The 21,843-nt window shown below is 38.8% G+C and overlaps 1 protein-coding gene across 3 annotated transcripts in view; it reads right to left on the bottom strand.

The window, feature by feature from the left end:
* SPAG9 (sperm associated antigen 9) overlaps positions 1-21,843 on the bottom strand; it is a 105,059-nt gene that overhangs the window by 72,515 nt on the left and 10,701 nt on the right. The window lies entirely within an intron of this gene.

The raw sequence follows: 21,843 nt of genomic DNA, 5'->3' as shown, positions 1-21,843 counted from the left end.
TCTGTTGGCATTACCAATAGGAAGTCACACAAGATGATCACAATGGTAACTTCTAGCCCTGGAATCTAGAAACCTTTTCTTCTGCATAAACAGGCAGCCAACTCACAGGTCTAAATCAAACCTATATTTCTCAACTGAAGAGTTTTAAATGGTTTTAATCAGAGCAAATATTAACCAGATATTTTAGATCACTGTAACATAGCATATTAATAATTTGGCAATAACTTACTGTATTCCACAAGCCATAACTGACGTTCTTTATCTTTAAGAGGTCACCCTTGCGCTCCATTGTATATTAAAGTAATGATCCTGCAGATGCAAAACTAATCTTTTCATTTTCTTTGAGTGCTTACATTTGAAGACAAATATGTACTGAAACTAATCTCAAGTTTATTAAAATACAACTTAGAAAATTTTTACCCATCAGTGAAGTCTTAATTAACAAGATTAAAGATAATAGGCTTTTTGGTTATGGCTTGTCTTCACATACACTACAGCTGCACCACTGTAGCACTTTAGTGAAGACACTACAGCGAGCTAGACTACAGTATAATTACTACTGGGACCCAGCTGTACAGATATAGCACTGCTAGTGCAGATGCATTATGCTGATCAGAGAGAGCTCTCCCCTTGGCATAATTATTCCACCTCCCCGAGCAGCGGTAGCTAGGTCTCTTCCCCACTGACATAGTGCTGTCCACACTGGCACTTAAGTTGGTATAACTTACATCGCTCGGGGGTAGGTTTTTCAAACCCGAGTGACTTAAGTTATACCGATGTAAGTCTGTAGTGTAGACCTGGCCTTAGACCAAGTTATCTCCAATGTTACAGTATTCCCTATACCACACTTTGCTTCCAAATAGTTTAACAACTCAGTGTTCTTTTTACACGACATTTTTAGTATAAGAAGTAGAATTCTCAACAGCCAGGCCCATGTTAGAATTAGCTCTCAGTTAAAATGTTGGTTGGTTGTTTTTGTTTGTTTGTTTTATTTAAAAACCTTCTGGCTACCTTTCAAAGTGCAAATTACTTTTTTTTTCTCTTTTTTTTTTTAAATAAAGGAGCATTTTAAATCTGCATACTATTGGTATGTCAAAGATATACCAAATTGATCAGCTGCTCCCCGCAACTTAGAAATGGGCTAGAAGTAAAACAAGTATGTTTTCTGTCCCATTCTGAAAAGGAACAAAGTACCAGTACAGGATCTTCTGCAGCTCTCAGTAGATAAAGCCACGGTTACCCTTGGTTTTAACACTTTCAGCTCCTAACTCAACTGTAATTGGAATTCTCACACTAACTTTCATAACAAAAAATGTAATTCTCATATTCAGTAGAGTGTTAGGAAGGTTCTTATAAATTCTTTTTTCCAACCAAAATGGTCAGTCATGGCCTTCTGCAGTGCTCATCATGTCATTTCAATATAAGCTGTTAGTGACAACACTTCTCTGTTTATTTTTGTCTACTTTGCCCTATTTTGCAATTAGTTTATTGAAGGCCTTACCTAAAAAAGTCTTGTTTTTCCCTTCCCCCCCCCGCCATTACAAGTTTGTCAACTCTAACTTTCAGTTTGTGGAATGTGTGAGTAATACACTTATGTATTCTTTTGATTTAGGCAAGTGCTCCACATTTTCTAGCTGAGGCTTTCTTCTTTCACTTGCCCCGTTTAAATCCCTCAAGATGATTTATAATATAGTTACCAGTCTGTCTGCAGCTGTAGACTCAGTGCCAAACACCACAGTATCACAAGACCTATGCCAATATTTTCTCCGCAATTTGTGCATTTCTACTATTGCCAGCATGCTCCTATCATCAATATTTCTCAATGCACCTTTTTAGTGCCCCACATTTTCTACATTTGCACATAGGATATACTTTATATAGATACTATTCAATCTGAACTTTTTAAAACTAGATTCAAAAGGTGTAACCATAACCTGTAATTGTCTGTGCACTTAGATCAACATTACTCTCTAATCTCATCTTGCTCTTCTAAGAACATTAAGGTATTTGACAAGACCCTTTGCACTCTAGCTATAAATATCAAACTGCTCAAAAGTATCATACACATATACCCCTATGAACCAATCTTACAATACAGTAAAAAAAAATCTAATGCACATAATGGCATATAATAGCAATAAATACATGAACATTAATTTTGAAAGGCTTGATATAGGATGCAAGATACTTATTTGTGTGTTTCTAAAGAAATTATCAGTGCACTGTAGAATAAAGCAGATAAGAAGAATCTAATTGGTCAGTCAGAGGCAATGTCCATTCTGAACACTCAGGGAGAGAAGATAAGTGCATGGAAGCTTTGGGTAAGTATCCAGAGAAACAGATTTTATTTGAAAAGCCAACTTTTGCCTACTCTATCAGACTGTCTGGACTATTATCTTCTAGTATAGCTGGACTACAGCATATCAGTTTACAATCTAAGTTAACTAAGCCTTGGTCAGACAGAAAGATACTGTAGAAATACTTAAAACAAGCAAGACTGGCTCACCTTAGTTTTTCCTGTCACTAATACGTAGGACACATTTGTCAAATCATCAGCTTTAGGACTTTTAAGAGGAAAGGTCTTATGGTCATTCCCTTTTGCCCTCATAGCCAATAACATTTTTCAGGTGCTCAAAAACTGCCTCAGTTCAAGCAAGCAGTTTGGAAATCAGGAAGTGCAAACAGCATTGCTAATTGGCTTCATATTTTGGGAGACCTGTTCCCTTCCTTAGAAACAGTTTCCAAGTATACTGAAATAGCATCAGGACCTAGATAATGTTAATCATGTTAACCTAATCATGGCTTGGGTTTGAAATTTTGCTTCTCAGTGCTGGTGAGTAGAAGATTATATTCACTGCAGTCACACACGGCGATTAGCACAAAAACACACACTGATACAAGTTTAAGTCCTCCGACTAATGTCTTAACTAGTACTGGCTCATAATGATCTTCCAGAATTCACCAGAGGTGACCTAAACACACACCACGTTTAAATGACTATAGACTATCACTTTACAGTAAACCATGAGAGACTAATTCCCAACACTTCATTTTGATCACAGCAGTCTACAGCCTACCTAAATGAAATCAGCAGTAAAATCTGCTTTCTACAATTTACTGTGGTTAATAGTTTAAGATCACTGATGGTATCCTAGCTCTACTCCAAATTAGGCTATTTGCCTCCTTCATTGGGCCTATTTTAACAAGAATGGCAGCTCCATAATTCAAGCTATGGGTGACAGATTCACTAGATGCAGGCACTAAAGACCCAGGATGCACACCCACACAGATTTATTTCATAACCATTCTATTTGTGAACATTTTATTAGAGGAAGGACCTGCAATGTGACTGAAATGTCTAATTCTGGTTTAGTCTAATCTCTGGAGTTCTTTCCTCAGCAAGATGCCTTCAACTGAATGCCTAGTCTCTTGCTCATGCATTTCATCCTGGGCTTTGCTGGTCAAGCTTGTTACAGCCTTACACTCAACTTGATGGCATTTTTCTGTCTGTAATGCAATAACTTTTGAATGCCACATCTGATCATTTACAGAATTTCATGGAAAGTTCTACGCATCAGTGGCCAAAACCTTATTGATTGTTGGGGAAAACTGGAAACCAGAAGAGGAAAAAATGAGACACCTGAAGCCCCTGCCAGCTTTTCATCATAGCCTCAAGCACCTCTGCAGTTTTCTATAGATCAAAAAAACTGCACAACATTCCAGCATAACAATACTCCCACCTCATTTCAGTCCATCCTCCCAATGAAGTTTAACGTGTTGATGTCCTGAATGACTAATCACCCAAACAGAAAAAAATGGGGGGGGGAGGGAGAGGGGACAAATTAGGGTGTGCACACAGCCCCTGCCAGTTGGGAGAATGGGAGCACACAGGCCTTGCCATGGGGAGAAAATGGGCAAACCGTGGAATAGGGAAAGGAGCTGTCGATCTTTAGCCAACACTGCAACATCTTCTGAATGACACTCAAAACGAACAATCCCTTCTACTCGGACATGACTCACCCTCCACAAACCAACAACCCCATAAAAAGCCAATGAAGCAAAACAAAACCCAAAACACTCCCAACCTCAAGATATTTTACTTAAAAAGGGAGAATCAGGCACTTCATGCAATCCATTAGGAACTTCACTCTTACTATCAAATTTTACACAGACGATGCTCAGATACAACACTGATAAGCAACAGTATAAAACTCTAAGATACTGAGTAAGGGTATCAGAATCTGGTCCAAAAAAAGTAACATAAAAGGTTAGCAATTAATATGGGTTTACAAATGGGTCTCTTAATCCTAAGAGAAACAGGACATTACCACAGCAACAGGCTAGATGGCAGTACACAAAGCCCTTTAGACTGGCAAGAATACCACCAGGGCAACAAATTTAAGTCTGAAGGTTGCCTCATTTTGCTCAGCTTGCACATGGAGCAGAGTAGAAGTCTGAAATCGTCCAGGTAACATCCATTTTAGTCTACGCTACTTCACAGCCACTGTAAGTGGAGCAAAGCACTGTTGGGGTAGGCTAACTATAATGCCATTTGGGACAACCTGGAGCCTCACATGGAAGGGGTTTAAAACAAAAGTGAAGACATTTGAGATTATATTAAAGAAATGATCGTAAAGCAACTGAAAAAGTTCCTTTTGCACTCCAATGTCTCAGACCCCTATTTCTGGCTAGAAAAATATTTTAAAAAGATACCACCACAAGGATGGTGGGGTCAAAGAAGCCTACAGAAAAGTTCAAGCAGAGATTAAAAACAACTTGTTTTGGTCCTTTCATTGAAATAAATACTTAAATTGCTGAAAACAAATCCATTCTCAATTTTCCTACTAGCCAAATATAACTATTCAGATGAATGGAGAGGTTTAACAGTTAGCCTTATATATAATTACATTCACATGTATTTTAAGAAGTTGAGTTGGCAAGATCATTATCTGCTGCCATTTAAGACAGCCAAGAGCATCAAGAATTGAGCAACTTTCATCAGACTTATCTGTACTAAACTTGGTGTCAGCTATCAAGAGTATCTAACCACAAAGAAATAGTCGTTTACTTCAATTACTTCTATTGTTTAATATTCTGCACAGATTGAAGTCTAGTTTGGTGATATGCAAGATCTGAGAATCTCAATTTCAGAAAAAATTAGAATTAGTGAAATGAATTGAATGCCCTCCAAATTCATTGTAGCCCAATTTATCATAGCACATTACAAGTTCTATATTGATTTTGCAATACTGCAGAGTAGATTCTAAAAGGTCCATCTTCCCAGGTATAATACACACCTACTAAATAACATCGTATCTAGCTCATTTAAACAGCGTTTTACACATTGAAAAATACTATCCTGAACGGTAGAAGAATCTGCATCCATCAATTTAAGGAAGTAATTTTTAAAATTTTTTTTGGACATTTCAATTTTATGCAGAGCTCTAAATCCTCAATGAAGTTCTGCATCTATACCAATATTAGTCAGCTTTGAATATAGTATGTAAACCAAGTTGTAAATATTCTAAAAATCAGAACTCTAGATTGAAAAGAAAACAGATTCCATTGGAAAAACAAAAGCTTCCATGAACAAAAATGTTCACTTTAATATATGCTCAAGGCCCATCTGCAATCTGATATACAGCACACAGTGAAACAGTATCCAAAGATCTGAAATACTAGTACTCCATATGAAAACCTATGCCTCCTTGATTTAACTTATCCAGTTCATCTCAAACTGAACCAAGCAAGCCTCAAAACAGGAAATTAAGTATTAAGGGAAAATGAGGTGAAGCATTTGGAACTTCCGCCTCCGTCCTGAGAACAAGTATGAACAATTAGGCAATAAAAGCTGCCTGCCCTGCCTATTCAAAAATCAGAGCTTACCTCCCAAGTTTGATGGCTTTTGCCAAGTTTGGAACACCCTCCATCTGTTTGTTGTCCTCTGCCTCAAACTGCTGATTAGCCTAAGGGGGAGAAAGAGAAACAAACCTGCTAGAAAGCCAAATCCAACTGATCAGATGCCTCCTCAAGAGGAATTTTCAGTTCCTGCTGTGCAGGCAGGGCAAAGAGATCCCATTTATTGGTGGGCCTTACTTGCATGCCACTTAAGCCCATTCTGAAAGGTTCTCCTTGGACAATCTTCCTTCAACTGATTCCCTAACAGCATGTCTCACACCAACTTTAAAAGATACAGAACACACATGTTCTTTAGTGACTACTTGATAGGCTGACCACCCCAACCTTGGCAGGGAAAAACTAAATTGATTCAACGCAAGCGTTTAACTACGAAGCAGTAAGAAAGCTAGACAGAATCTGGGGGTAAAACATACTGTTTAAGACAAGTAGTAACCTCAGTTCCTTGGCAAGAGTTTAAACACCTTCAAATAGCTCACATTTAATACTTGCTCTACACTGTAGTTAAAGTTTTTACATTGACATCAAGACTTCCAAGATTACAGAAATACTTGTTCCTGAGTAAATAGCAATATGCATATATTCAGTTTCTTGCTTGCAGAATTCCATAAAATGAACTGACATCCATTACCTTTGGACTTTAATGTGTCCATTACTGTTCCTTTAAGTCCCACTAACTTCCCAATTTGATCGAGTAGAAACTATCACTGAAAATCCTTAAACTTGACAAACAGTGAAATTTTTTAAATAAGCGGTCATCTAAAATCCATGTTATTTTCATTTAATGTTTATATAACAGTGGCACTCTAGGATCACCCCCATGCCCAAGAAGTGAAGCCCTGCTGAGCTACACTATAAAGACACATGCGAAGACAACTTGTGCCAGAACAACTTGAATCTACCACACTGTTTAGCCAACCTACCTCCAAAAGTAATGGAGCATCCTGACAGTGACTACAGGGTGAAAAAAGGACAAGGTAGTGGTGCAGAAGCAGGGATATAACTAATGGGGGGGGGGGGGAGAAACAGAAGAACAGAATCACGATACAAAATGTTGCTGTTTCTAAAAGAGCTCAATACCAGGAGAACAGTGATGCTAAAACTTCAGCAGATTAACTTTATAAAAGAAGCAAAGTTACCACCAATGACAAGCCAGAACATAAAATCCAGAAAGACATTTAAAATCTTACACACCCTTTGCTGTAAGTAACTCAGCTACAGCAACTGAAGTTTATTTGATAAGCAAAATTTAGAAGGCAGTCTAAAATTTAACAAATGAGAGATCCTTAACAAATATGTACCTTATCAGGCCTGGGCAGTAGCTAAACCTTTTATTGTTAACTTTCCCCTGAGAAATACGTCAGTGCTGATGTTGGTCAAGTAATGTTTATGACTAATACTGGTTAACTTTAAACCTTTCCCCCCCCACTCTTAGTCAGTTTCATTAATAGGCTTCACATGCGTAGAGTTTAAAGCACATTGATCCATTATGTTGTTGTGATTTTCTACTACATTTGTGTCTCCAGTTCTGTAATGTGACTGACTCCTATGACGAGTTCTCTAACTGTAGCTCTGCTCCATCTAGTGGGCTCTCGATTTTCACAGAATACAGAGGAACAATCAATGGAGTGCAGTAAGTCAAATAAAGGACTGATACTGAAACCAATAACAAGGTTTTTCTAGAAAACATTTTAAGTTGATAAAGAAGTTATGCTATTAGACAGTGTCAGCTGGATCCTCATCCTTTTCTGGTGCTATATAAATAATTTTTAAGAGGTTGAATGCCTTGCTCAACTTCAAGTGAGTAATACCCAGAGTTTGACCATCTGATGTCCAGTTTTGCAATTTATGTGAAATTAGTAGGTGGTTTTCATTCATTCCTAGGAGACAGTTGGGGGGTGGGGGTGTCAAACCACAAAGCCATTCCAGCTAGGTCCACCAGTACCAGACCTGCAAGAGTTCAAGAGTTGAATGGCATTGCACCAAATACCTCACTGCACTACGGGTTGATTCCTCCAGGGGAGGTTACACGGTCAAACCAATGGATATGACAGGCAGGGAGAAAATTGCCCTGTAACTGTCTGTGCCCCAATATATTGCAAATAAGACTTCAGCTTCTATTGCTGCAGTTCTAGACCGCAACTTAGTTACACTTTTTTTTTTTTTAAGTTAGTGCTCAACAAGAATGTTCTGAGGACCCAAGTGTTTTGTAGTTATTTTGTTGCACAATGGGGTTTAATCAATTTTCTACAAAACTAGGCAATGTGATATTTGCTTCATGAGGTTAGTGTTCTAAAGCAGCAGCACTTAGGATATTGTACCCCACAAAATCTAGGCTCTTAAATTCACATTAAGTGTTAGCTGTAGAAAGTCTTCCAGTACAAAAAGCAAGAGCTTTTAATTCCGCGATATACTATATGCAGTCCTATTAATTTAAGTGTTATGAGCAATTAGGGAACAGTGTTATTGCCTAACAATCCAGTATTTAGTCATTTATTGGAGATCCAGGAAGCCTCAAAATTAGAGTTTAAATATGAAAATTTATCACTGGAAATATCACTTAAGCAAGTATGATTTGTAGTTTTTCTGAGAGTAAGCCTCTAAGATCAGGCCAAGATCTTATGCACAAGAGCTAAACTGCAGAGTTATAGTTAAAACAATGGATAAAATGAATTCTACAAAACATGCTTCTAGTATGATGAAAGCGTACAAGACAGTTAATGGTGGATAACTTAGATTAGACAGAATCTACCATCTCAGAACAGTAACATATCTAGAGTGGCTCAATTGTCAAAGAAAACATAACATGATTTGGGCTTCACAGAGGATTTCAGAGACGGCTGTAAGTGATTTCTGCAGTAGACATAATTATTAGGGCCAGATTTACATTCAGTCCCATGGGAACATTCCCATAATAGGGAAGAGGTTTCAGAAACAAGAAGAATGATTAAGGAGGCATTCTGATATTCAAAACCACAAAGTACAAAGAAAAGGCAAGGACATTTGAAAAAAAAACCACAATTTTCAATGTGTTAATGGGCTTATCTAACTCAAAAAAAATCTGCAGTCAAACATTACTAAAGAGGGGGATTATATTTCTGCACTGTGCAATACTCCTATCCCAAAGCTTAAGTTGACACTGGGGATACACGTCAGAGTAAAGTTTAGAATAGAAGAGGTACTTGATCTCACAGAAAGTCATAATGTCGTCTTCAAAGAGTTACCACTAATTGAATGAAACCGTATCACATCCAAGAAAATTGCTATGTAATCAAGAGTGTGAAGGCAATTCCAGGCTAAAACACTTAGTTTCAAGTTGACATCTTAATGAATCTAAAGAATCTTCCCAAATGCTGCAAGACCTAGTAACAATTATGGTGCACCTTTATCTAAATATAACTTTCCTAAATAAATCAGAAATACAGTAGTCAGGGGCTAAATGGCTTCTTGAATTACATTCCTATGCTCATACTAACATATACATGAATCCCTCAAAGATCAGTAAATGAAGCCTTGGGCAAAGTTTTGAGAAGAACCAGAGACTTGCAAATGAGAGCATGTGAATATAGAGCAGCTGAGTTGAGATACGAGCAATAAGTGCCAAGCATCAGTATTTTTGACAGTAGAAAACTTGCTAACACAGACTGCTCTGTTCCTTTTAAATTGGAAGTAGCAAAACAGTTTTAGGCGATTGCCACCTTCATCGGTTTTGAAAATTAACAACGATGAAGATACATAAACCATAAGATTTCTTCCCCCAGTGAACAACCATGAATTTGTACATTATTTTGTTTGGAATTATTTTCTTGTATTTAGAACATTATTGTACTTAGGCCTGGTGTACACACAAAGCTGTACCAATATGTCTTAGGGTATGCCTATACTATGCAGACTATACCAGCATAGCTATGTTGCTTGGTTATAATAGCATAACCTCATAGTGTAGACAGCCTACACTGACTAAGGTGTTTTTCCGTCAGTACTGGAACATCACCTCCCCAAATGATGGTAGCTACATCAACAGAAGCATTCTTCTGTCAATACAGCTGTGTCTACATTGGGAGTTAGGTTGGCATGTATTAGTCAAGCATGTGGTTTTTTTCCCCACACCCCTGACCAATGTAGCTGTATTGACCTAACCCTTAAGTGCAGGCCAAACATAATGATCTGATTTTATACTGATTTAATTAAACTAGTGCAACTATGTATGGTCACTGAGGGCTTGTCTTCACTTACCAGGGTAAGTCAACATAAGTTACGCTACTCCAGCTATGTGAAACAACGTAGCTGGAGTCGACGTAGCTTAGGTCGACTTACCCCAGTGTCTTCACTGCACTGCACCGACAGGAGATGCTCTCTGGTCAACTTCCCTTACTCTTCTCCAAGACCCGGAGTATCGGGGTTGACTGGAGAACACTCTGCTATTGAGCTAGTGGGTCTTCACTAGACCCACTAAATCGATCCCTGCTGCATCCATTGCAGCAGCATTGATCTCCGAGTGAAGACCAGCCCTGAGGTATGTCTAAACTACAAGTGCTACAGCTATGCCACTGCAGAGCTGTAGTACACATTTACTACGGTGACAGAAGGGGCGTTTCTGTCACTGTAGTAAATCCACCCTCTTGAGAGGCAGTAGCTAGGTTGACAGAAGAATTCTTCCATCAACCTACCTGCATCTCCAGTGTGGTTTAGGTCAACCTAGCTATGTCATACACGGTCTCAAATTTTTCAAATCCCTGAGCGATGCAGCAAGGTCAATCTAAGTTTAGGTGTAGACTAGGCCTTATACTCATTTAGGGCTTGGCTACACTTACATTTTATAGCGCACTAACTTGGTGGCTCAGGGGGGTGAAAAATCCCCTCGTGGAGGTGGATTACCAGGAGCGCTGGGAGAGCTCTCCCCCAGCACCCGCACGTGACTACACTCGCACTTCAAAGCGCTCCCACGACAGTGCTTTGAAGTTTCCAGTGTAGCCATGCCCTACGCTTGTGCTTGTAAATTTACAGATGTAAGCTAAATGGATATAACCATTTTTAAGTGATGATAGTCCAGACACACAAACTGTACTAGTTTAATTTAACAGATTCAGGCTAAATGGGTACAATTTCTGTATGTACACAAGCTTTTAGAGTAAAGGGGACCAGATGTTTTCAGCAGCCTCTCTGTCAACAGGAATAGATATCTAGGTATTTATACCACAATAACTATAAGATCTAACAAGTTAAGCTAATATGGGTTCTCTTTGGTACCTTTTCTTTCACTCTCTTCAGCAAAACAGCTTATATTACTATCATCACTGTGAGAAAACTATGGCAGAAAGAGGAGTCTTTCCGTCTTAAAGCCACTAAGATTTGTACTTATGTTGGGCTCTGGTGAGAAGAAGCTCCATAGGTGGAGGCAACTGCCAGAAAGTAGGTCCAATATCCCATCAAGATCACTATTGTCACAGAATGTTCCACTGTTCCCAAGAAACATAGCTGCTTTTCCCACCTACTCAGTGAGTTCAAAGATCAACCACACCACAAATTGATTCCTCCTTATTCCAAAAACCTCTGTAACTCCATAATCCATAACTGAGCATGGGAGAGCCCATGTGCCCAAAGGAAAAACCAAAGATTTCTAGCCTCCACAAAATCCAATCACATGCAAGGGGAGCTCTGAGTAAAGCTTCTCCCACATTCAGTAATTAAGGGTGTCAGTATAGCATCTGAAGCCCAGTCTCATGTGACCTTATGGACCTGTGTTGACCAATAGGTGGACTGCTTCATGTTTCAGTTGAAAAATCTTTATTGGTGATGTAAGAGCTAGAAACAACAGTTTCGGGCTTTCCAATTGAAAGGCGAGTTTGCAGGCTGACCGGACAAATATTTTACTTGCAAACTAGTCACAATATAGGCAAAGCTGGCAGAAAGTCCTATAGTTGAGGTTGTCTAAAACTTTCCATTATATAATAGTTTTAAGTCATTTATAACTATGCCAAACTAACTGTTCAGACTAAAATTTTCCATGCATGTGCCTGCCTCAACCTAAAATCCCTTGAAAATTTCAGCAAAAACAACTCAGCCACTTCTGAGAATGAGGCTAGGGAAAAAATACATTTTGCCAGTGAAATTCTTACAACCATTTTGTTAAGAAAAACTAGCACCTTTGTGATGGAAATTCAGAAAGGTGTGTTCCGCTGTCCATTTGAAAAATCCACCTACATTTCACCAAGTTATAAGCCTCTGAAAACAGTCATTTGCCCATGCTCAGAGCATATATGCCTCAGTCTTTAATAAGGCTAAAGAGGATTTTAGGGATAATGGTAGCATGACAAATGGGAATGAGGTTATAGAGGTAGATATTACCATATCTGAGGGAGAAGCAAAACTCAAACAGCTTAATGGGACTAAATCGGAGGGCCCAGATAATCTTCATCCACGAATATTAAAGGAATTGGCACCTGCAATTGCAAGCCCATTAGCAAGAATTTTTAATGAGTCTAAACTCACGGGTTGTACCGTATGATTGGAGAATTGCTAACATAATTCCAATTTTTAAGAAAGGGAAAAAAAGTCATCCGGATAACTATAGGCCTGTTAGTTTGACATCTGTAGTATGCAAGGTCTTGGAAAAAATTTTGAAGGAGAAAGTAGTTAAGGACATTGAGGTCAATGGTAAACGGGACAAAATACAACATGGTTTTACAAAAGGTAGATCGTGCCAAACCAACCTGATCTCCTTCTTTGAGAAAGTAACAGATTTTTTAGATGCAGTGGATCTAATTTACCTAGATTTCAGTAAGGCGTTTGATACCGTGCCACATGGGGAATTATTAGTTAAATTGGAAAAGATGGGGATCAATATGAAAACTGAAAGGTGGATAAGGAATTGGTTAAAGGGGAGACAACAACAGGTCATACTGAAAGGTGAACTGTCAGGCTGGAGGGAGGTTACCAGTGGAGTTCGTCAAGGATCGGTTTTGGGACCAATCTTATTGAATCTTTTTATTACTGACCTCGGCACAGAAAGTGGGAGTGTGCTAATAAAGTTTGCGGACGATACAAAGCTGGGAGGTATTGCCCATTTAGAGAAGGACAGGGATATCATACAGGAGGATCTGGATGACCTCGTAAACTGGAGTAATAGTAATAGGATGAAATTTAATAGTGAGAAGTGTAAGGTCATGCATTTAGGGATTAATAAAAATAATTTTAGTTATAAGCTGGGGACACATCAATTAGAAGTAACTGAGGAGGAGAAGGACCCTGGAGTATTGGTTGATCATAGGATGACTATGAGCCGCCAACGTGATATGGCTGTGAAAAAAGCTAATGTGATCTTGGGATGCATCTGGAGAGGTATTTCCAGTAGGGATAAGGAGGTTTTAGTACCGTTATACAAGGCACTAGTGAGACCTCACCTGGAATACTGTGAGCAGTTCTGGTCTCCCATGTTTAAAAAGGATGAATTCAAACTGGAACAGGTCCAGAGAAGGGCTACTAGGATGATCCGAGGAATGGAAAACTTGTCTTATGAAAGGAGACTCAAGGAGCTTGGCTTGTTTAGCCTAACTAAAAGAAGGTTGAGGGGAGATATGATTGCTCTCTATAAGTATCTCAGAGGGATTAATACCGGAGAGGGAGAGAAATTATTTAAGCTCAGTACCAATGGGGACACAAGAACAAATGGATATAAACTGGCCACCAGGAAGTTTAGACTTGAAATTAGACAAAGGTTTCTAACCATCAGAGGAGTGAAGTTTTGGAATAGCTTTCCAAGGGAGGCAATGGGGGCAAAAGATCTATCTGGCTTGAAGATTAAACTCGGTAAGTTTTATGGAGGAGATGGTTTGATGGGATAACATGGTTTTGGTAATTAAATATTCATGGTAAATAGGCCTAATGGCCTGTGATGGGATGGGATCTGAGTTACCCAGGAAAAAATTTTCTGTAGTATCTGGCTGGTGAAACTTGCTCATATGCTCAGGGTTTAGCTGATCACCATAATTGGGGTTGGGAAGGAGTTCTCCTCCAGGGTAGATTGGAAGAGGCCCTGGAGGTTTTTCGCCTTCCTCTTTAGCATGGGGCACGGGTCACTTGCTGGAGGATTCTCTGCTCCTTGAAGTCTTTAAACCACGATTTGAGGACTTAAATAGCTCAGGCACAGGTGAGAGGTTTTTCGCAGGAGTGGGTGGGTGAAATTCTGTGGCCTGCGTTGTGCAGGAGGTCAGACTAGATGATCATAATGGTCCCTTCTGACCTTAGTATCTATGAATCTGTATTTGCTAGAGGCTAAATGTAAAAATCTCAGAAGATTCCATCTGCACTGAGCATGCTCCAGAGCAGTCCTGAAAGGGCTGAGCACTATTTTACCTGTCATTTCTCTCTACAGCCACAAGGTACTGTGGACCCAGAACTGAGAGCGGAGAGACTGTCTCCTATGCTCCCAATGCTCCCTGGTGGTGTCCAGAAAGTAGAAAGAAGTAGGAATACATAGCAATGAGAAGCAGAGGGACGGAAAGGCTAGAGGGAACAGGTGCAGGGATGGAAAGGAGCAGGGAGAATGGAACATAAGAAGGTAGGGACATAAGAGTCTTTAAACACTAGAGTGGACTTGCCCATATAATACAAGAGAACCAAGAATTTCCAAGTCTCAACATTCCTCTGCTGTCAAGCAAACTGTGAAACCCACTGGCAAAACATATGTCTCAGCCTCCTCTAGTGGCTGGTCTACATAGATAGTGACTGAGGGCTTGTCTACACTTCCCCCCAGGATTGGCTGGCAGCAATCAATCCAGCGGGGGCGGATTTATTGGGTCTAGTAGAGACGCGATAAATCGACCACCAAGCGCTCTCCCGTCCTCCACCAGAATGAGAAGCGTAAGCAGAGTCGACAGGAGAGCATCAGCTGTCGACTTACTGCAGTGAAGACACCACGGTAAGTACGACGACTTCAGCTATGGCTATTCACGTAGCTGAAGTTGCTTATCTTAGATTGACCCTGTGCAGTAGCGTAGACAAGCCCTTAGTATTGCTACCAGTTACTCCACTGGATGAAACTGTAGTCATCTGTGCTGTGGTCCCGCTTCCAATCCATGAGGAAGTCAATATGGTTCTGCAAGGTTTTTTTTTTTTTATTTTAAGAGCATTAAGACTACAAATTCAAGTGTTCAGAAGTTATAACGTGCTAAAATTCAGATTCCTTTTGAAACTTTAACAAGGCCCCCTAGTGCATGTGTGTTATGATACAGTCTTTAGTTATATGATCACATTCTATTGTCTCCAGGACTAGGGTGACCAGATAGCAACTGTGAAAAAACACGACGGGGGTGTGGAGTAACAGGCACCTATATAAGAAAGTCCCAAAAACCGGGACTGTCCTTTTAAAAACAGGACATCTGGTCACCTTATCCAGGACTCTGCTTCATTTAGTGCACAGGATGGATGGTGCTCAGGAAAATGAATCAGAGCTGTGGAGTAAATAAGTCGGTTGCCTATATATCCTCTGCCTCATTTGCAGCAGAAGGCGTATCGTAAATAAGGCTGATAACTACAGGAAAGGAAAGGATATTGTTGTGGTTAAGGCAATTAAATGAATCCTAGAGAACTGAATTCTATCCCTGCTCTTCCACAGAGTTGCTACGTGATGGTGGGCATATTAAATCAAACCAAATGATGTTTCTCAAGTTCCATATATACAACTTGATGGACCCGATTTGAAGAAGAGCTGAGGATCACAACGTAGCCAAAGTTGATGGGAGCTGCATCCTGAACATGTGAAGTGCTGACAAAATGCTAAGTACTCTTAAAAAAAAAAAAATTAAGTTCCAAGTTTCTCAAGCTGGGCATCCAAAATTAGTGTCTCTTTGACAGTTTACCTTGGTTTCTTTGTTTCTCAATTCCTCCGCTGCAGAATGGGAATATCACCACAACCATACATCTTGCAGGAGTGTTGTGAAAATAATTTACTTAATATCTGTAAAGCATTCAGACACTAGAGTGATGAGCTCAGTAGAAAAAGCCCATGAGGAACCTAAAAAAAACCCTGTATTCATTGCAGTATTTGGATGGTATGTGGTAAATAAAACATGGGGCCACACATGATAATTATATGACTAACCATTTGAAGTATGCACTGGATGAGGCAGGGATCCTGCGGAAAACATACTATATGACCATTTAATTAAATACACATGCACAAGTGAACAACCTTAATTCTGGCATTTCCTATTTTTTGACTGTTTGACTTTGCAACCTTTGCAATCTTAATGCTTTTAATGTACATTTTTTATGTAATTTGATTGTAGAAGTCACAGAAATAAGTACAGAATCCATGATTCCCCTTTTATATGGTTACTCTGTAGATCTTAATCAAACCTGAAGTAACTTGCCCAAACTATGGAAGGAATTAAATGCTGGAATAGAAATTAAGGAGTCCATGTTTTCAGACCTGTTCTCAGCCACCATTAAGATTTGCAGCTAAAATTTCAACCCACATTTAACCTTTTAAAAATTATTATACCATACACACTACTGGAGACATTCACAAATCAAGCTTCCAAAATCAGCCAATGCCCACTGATATTAAGGGCCAATAACAGTAAAAATATTATATCTTAAGTATACTCAGGTCAAATAGCGTTGCCACCTTGGGCTCTTTGTGAAGATGAACAAGGCAAAGTCAGGTCTCAGTTTCCTTCCTGTCTCAAATGTTCACTCCATGTCCTTTAGCAATGTTATCACAACATCATCCAATAAGTAATGAAGTGTTACCAAATCTTGCCACACGATAAGCCCCTTTAAATGCACAGAAGGTTGAGGGAAGCAGGAGAAGAGAGAAAAGGAATGTAGCCAAAAAAGAAGCAGGTAGCAGTATCCAGGGAATTGAAAGGGGACATTGTGCCCCATACTTTGGTACCATAGGACAGACATCTAAATAGGTCTCTCAGCTAAAATGGGAGAGATGACACTAACAGTATAATTAGACTACCTTATGAAATGAGAAGAGTTCAGAATAATGTGTATACCAATACGATTTTCACAATGCCAACCTCTCAAATCATTTTTTGCAATCCACCTGTCATATGTTATTTGTCAGGCAACAACTGAATTTTTTTGTCCCATTCCTCTTTTACACTCACTTTTGATTAATCATCTGTGGAATGTTTGCAGTCTTGTTTTCAAATTCTCCATGCCAAGTTGGCCACTGATGTAGCAGATGAAAAACTCATTAAAGTTTGATTGGTGCTCTATTTAAGTACTCAAAAACCCAGTATTTCTAGCAAGATGTATACTTCAAAAATTTTAGAAAGGTTTGCTAGTCAAGTTTCTAATCCTTGAATTCTATGTTTCTGATGACTGCTGTTCTAAAAGCAAAATGCAATTCTCTCTCAAAAAACACTTACCAGTACTAAATTCTGCTTCTAGAACAAGCCTTTTTCCAAGCAATTAACATGAATTAACTTCCAAATAGAAAACTAATAACTGTTTTAGATAGTAACTATTCTGATCTATCAGAAATGGCACTGAAACAGAATGCCAAGCCTGCACTGCCTCCAATAGCCTTAATATGCCTACTGCATTAGAGATGCCAAATCCCAACAAACATCAGAAGTCTTCACATTAAATGTAGTAAAGCAACCATACATAAACTGATTATAGCAGAGACTAAACAGTATAAAAATGTGGCATTCTATGGTGTTATGTACTGTGAACATGTAACAAATGCATCTTGATTTAAAAAGACATTCCATAGTAAATGTAAGCAAGTCCATTTTTTAAAAATATATTAATGTTTGAGGGCTTTTTGGAAATCCAGGTACTCAGACTGAAGTTAGATATTCAGTCTTTAATTCAATTTTTGTAGGTTATTTTAAGGTTAAAAATTTTAAACACACATTAATAGTATTAGTTTGGCAGATCACTTCCAAACCCCTCATATTTCTTGCCTTAAAGGTGAAACATGGAGCACTCAATTTAGACAACAAAAACTGAATCAGTGCTCTAAGAGGCAAAAGTAGAACTAAATTTTAACCACCATTCCTGAGTGTGCCACGACTACTGACTAAAGAAATCCAATATTGTATAAAGATTAGTGAAGTGGCCTGATTTTAAAAGGTGCTGTGGACCTGCGACACAACTTTAACAGGCTGTAATTTAGCATTAAGAAGAGGTCAGACATGAAGCTAGCTTTCTCCATTAAGGCAACAATTTCCTCATGTAACTGCACAAAAAGGCATAAATGGAGTGATCTACCAGTCTAAATGCTAGACTACCACATTTTTTAGACAGATGGTAACAGGGGAGGAGTTAGAGTCCTGAGGTGAGCCTCTTCAGCTATACACAGCTGCAGCTTCTGACAGAGGATATCAGAAAAAAAATGCTCTGGCAGGCTAATACATACACCCTGTGCTGCTACAGTTCCACTGCTTTAATATTCAAGCTAGCTAGATCAAAGCTACCTCAAGTATGCCTACACATGTGACAGTCAGACCTCTTACTGCAGTGCAGATATACCCAAAAGGAGACCTAACCCCTCAAAGAAACTAGAAAAGGAAGATGGGTTTTGAATGAGCTAAGAGAGGCTGACCAGAATGTGTCAGACATTTGGAGACAGGAGGAGAAGGCTAAAAGCCATGAATGCTCTTTCTCCCAATTAAGAGATGGAGAATAAGCCAAACTCACCCCCGCTATGGATAGAAAGGTTAAGCCTAGGTAAGGAAATATGACTGTAGGTCTGCTATTTTAAATTCACTGTTCTGTTGCAAACCTTTTGGGCAAAATAAATCCTACTTTCTTTTCAAAAAGCTGTTTCTGTCTCCCTACAAATGTATGCTGTCACAGGTTCCCAAGAGGAAACCCTTGCCGGGACAAGCCCTCATCGGACCTGCTGTATTAGTCAAGGTTGTTTCCAACTGCGTCTCCAGATTACCACCATTGGGTGAGTGGCTGGATTGCAGGATCTCACTGCAGAGAAGTGGAAGCATGGGCTTAGCATTTTAAAGAGATCCACTCAGGGGACTGGAAGAGGGTCTCAGTGGGGGCAGCCTACCCAGGGTCCGTGACACTGAGTTTACTTTGACAATTCCTATAGAAGACTCTGTTTGAATATATCATATCTGAGGCAGGTACTCCTGCAAAACGTACTCTGCAAAGATCCGCCCATAATATTCTAATCCACAGAGGAGCAGGGTCTTTGTCTCATCAAAGATTACACTATAGCAAAACTGGAAACACCGCAACTGTTTTTCTTAAATTGAATACTGGAGTTAAGATGATCTGTATCGCCCTCCTTTTACACACTTCAGAGCACAACACAACCTAGCTCTTCAATCTCTACCCTTGCTGTAGATGCATGCATGCCACTAAAAAAGCAACATTCTTCCTGTGAGTAAAATTTTTTATGTGAGAGAGGAGGAAAAGAGAGCTACACATTACTCATGAAGAGAAGACAGCTACACATTACTCATTAGTATTACAGAGAAATCATCCACCATGAAAGAAAGAAAGCTGGCTGAGGAGAAGGAACAAAAGGAGACAGGAAGGAGATGGCACAAAAAGTGTGTTTTAATAAGTAGCATCCTGCTTAAAAGGGTGGAAATTGAGAACTAGTGCCAAGTAACATAGCATCTGGACTGGCAAGGTTGCGTTGTAGCCCAGCATTAGGAACTATATCTATCACTACCTTTTTTAAGTCTTTAATGTAACATTTTTCATCAGTCTAAGCAAATTTTAAAGCACTGCACATCTTGATTTTGATAAGTTAACATTAAAAGAATATTCACATTAACGAGTTTGTAGAGCATTTCTATACCTATGCTATGAACACCACTAGATTAAAACAATCTTGGGACATTTAACAGTAGTCTAGACAAAACACAAATCAATTAAAATCAATCTAGTACCAAATACTGTAGATCCTTCATCTTCAACTTATGATTTGTAGGGAGTGTTTTTTGTTTTTTTTAAAACCTTCTGCACTTCAGTTAGCTAAAACAATCAAAGTGAAATTAATTTTCATTTTCATGTAGTCCACAATCTTTGTGTTGGAAATAATGCAGCAAAAACATAAGCCAAAATATATTTAAATTAATTTTTTCAAGTTTTCAGGAAGACAATTCTATTAGTAGGTTGTGAAAAATGTGTAAAAGTGAATTTTGGGGCTAAATTACCAGAAAGTATCCCTCTAAAGTGAAAGAGTTTATTTAAAAACTAGTTTTCTGTAAATACTAGATCCCGCACTTAGGACAGAAAAGTAATTGAGCAATTCCTCTTTTCTCATTATAAAACAGGCTAATCAGGATTAGAGGTGAAGATACTCTCACTTCTAAAGCCTCAGATGACATTTCACTTAGAAGTAAACTTATTCCCACATTACTGACTTTAGCACAACAAACAGCTATTCTCCTACTCCAACAATATGCCACAATGAAGTTACATCTGTGTTTTAAGGTAATTTTACATAATAAACTAGCATAGAACAAAACATCTCTGCCTCCAGCAGAATAAACTAGACTAAGGAGGATGCTTCATTAGTGGACCTGTATTGGAAGAATGTATATCTGAAAGTTAGTCAAGTGACTAAATAAAGTCTGCATTCAGTACTTCAGCAACTACTCGCAAATGCCATACAATTTTAAAAAGTATATTTCAATTTGTTTATCTTCATGCAATTGAGGCTTCTTTAAAATAACCCAAAATACTACATTTTAAGAAAAACAATAGGTTGAAATAGCTGTTTCCTGGAAAGACAATGGTCTAAGCAGCTCCAAATGTTCCAGCAGACCCTTTTTTATCAATGACTTAACACATTTATGATACTGAATCTTGTAGAAGCTATGGACACACCACATTTGCCCTTCTGGATGCTGCAGAAATACAGAACACCCTCCCAAAAAGCATTACTTCGATTATCAGAGTGGAAAAATACCAGAATTCAAGGTTTATAATGGTGGTAATAAAAATATTTTCTGTTCATGCCTGGTCCAGCAAACTGGACAAGAAGAAAAATAGATACCATTAGGGCATCTGCACTTATTGCCAACCTACTGAGGTCTGTTCTGGCTGATTTCCCAAACTCTAAAAGGTAGATGGACACACCTAAAATGCCATCAACTTCCAAAGAGCAGCCTGTCATTCCTTACAAGAGATTCCTGCTCAAGCCGAGACAAGAGGAGAAAAGTAAACTAGAGAGGATTAGGAGTAGTAATTGGAAATGGAAGTGAGGAACTACAGATGGCCATTTTATGATGAGCGTGAACGGGAAAGTGGTGTTAATAAGAGAGGTCCAATACTTCTCTACCCTAAATGAAAGCCACCAAGACTGCCACATTAAGGAATAAAATGAGACATTGCTCTAGAAAAAATATGGAGTCTCATCTCCTGTTTGGGATTTCAGTGAGTTTCTCTTACATTCCGAAGTTTCGGTCTTTTGTACTTAAGGTATTTTCTCCTCTAATGTAATCATCTTGGGTCCTGTTATCATACATAACCTTTTGCCCTGGGCTCTGAAGGAGGTCAGTCTAGAATTTATTCTAATCTTTCAGCAGGCCACAGGCTAGGGCCCAGCACCAAACACACCCTGAAAGGTCTTCATAGCTAGAGCCCGGGAGAGTGGAAATGATCTCTCAGCAGACAACTGACATTCTCAAAGAAGCAAGGTTGAAGCAGGAGATTCCAATAAAGAGCAAAGATGGGGGAAAATTTTCAGATTAAACTTTTTTGCCAAAAATTGAAAATTTAGGTCAACCAATCCCACCAATTGTTTCAGTCCAAAAAAGTCAGCATGTTTGATTGATATTTTCTAAACAAAATGTTATGACTTCATTTCAAATTTTACTTCAAGTTTATTAAAAAATTATGAAAAGTATAAAAACTGAAAACAAAATCAAAATGTTTCATTTTAGGTCAAATGAAACATGAATTTTTGACTTGTGTCAAAAAATT

Source organism: Natator depressus, chromosome 14 (genome assembly GCF_965152275.1).
Source record: "Natator depressus isolate rNatDep1 chromosome 14, rNatDep2.hap1, whole genome shotgun sequence".
Lineage (NCBI taxonomy): Eukaryota > Metazoa > Chordata > Testudines > Cheloniidae > Natator > Natator depressus.
Note: the sequence above shows the minus strand (reverse complement) of the source record. Positions and strands in the feature narration are given on the sequence as shown.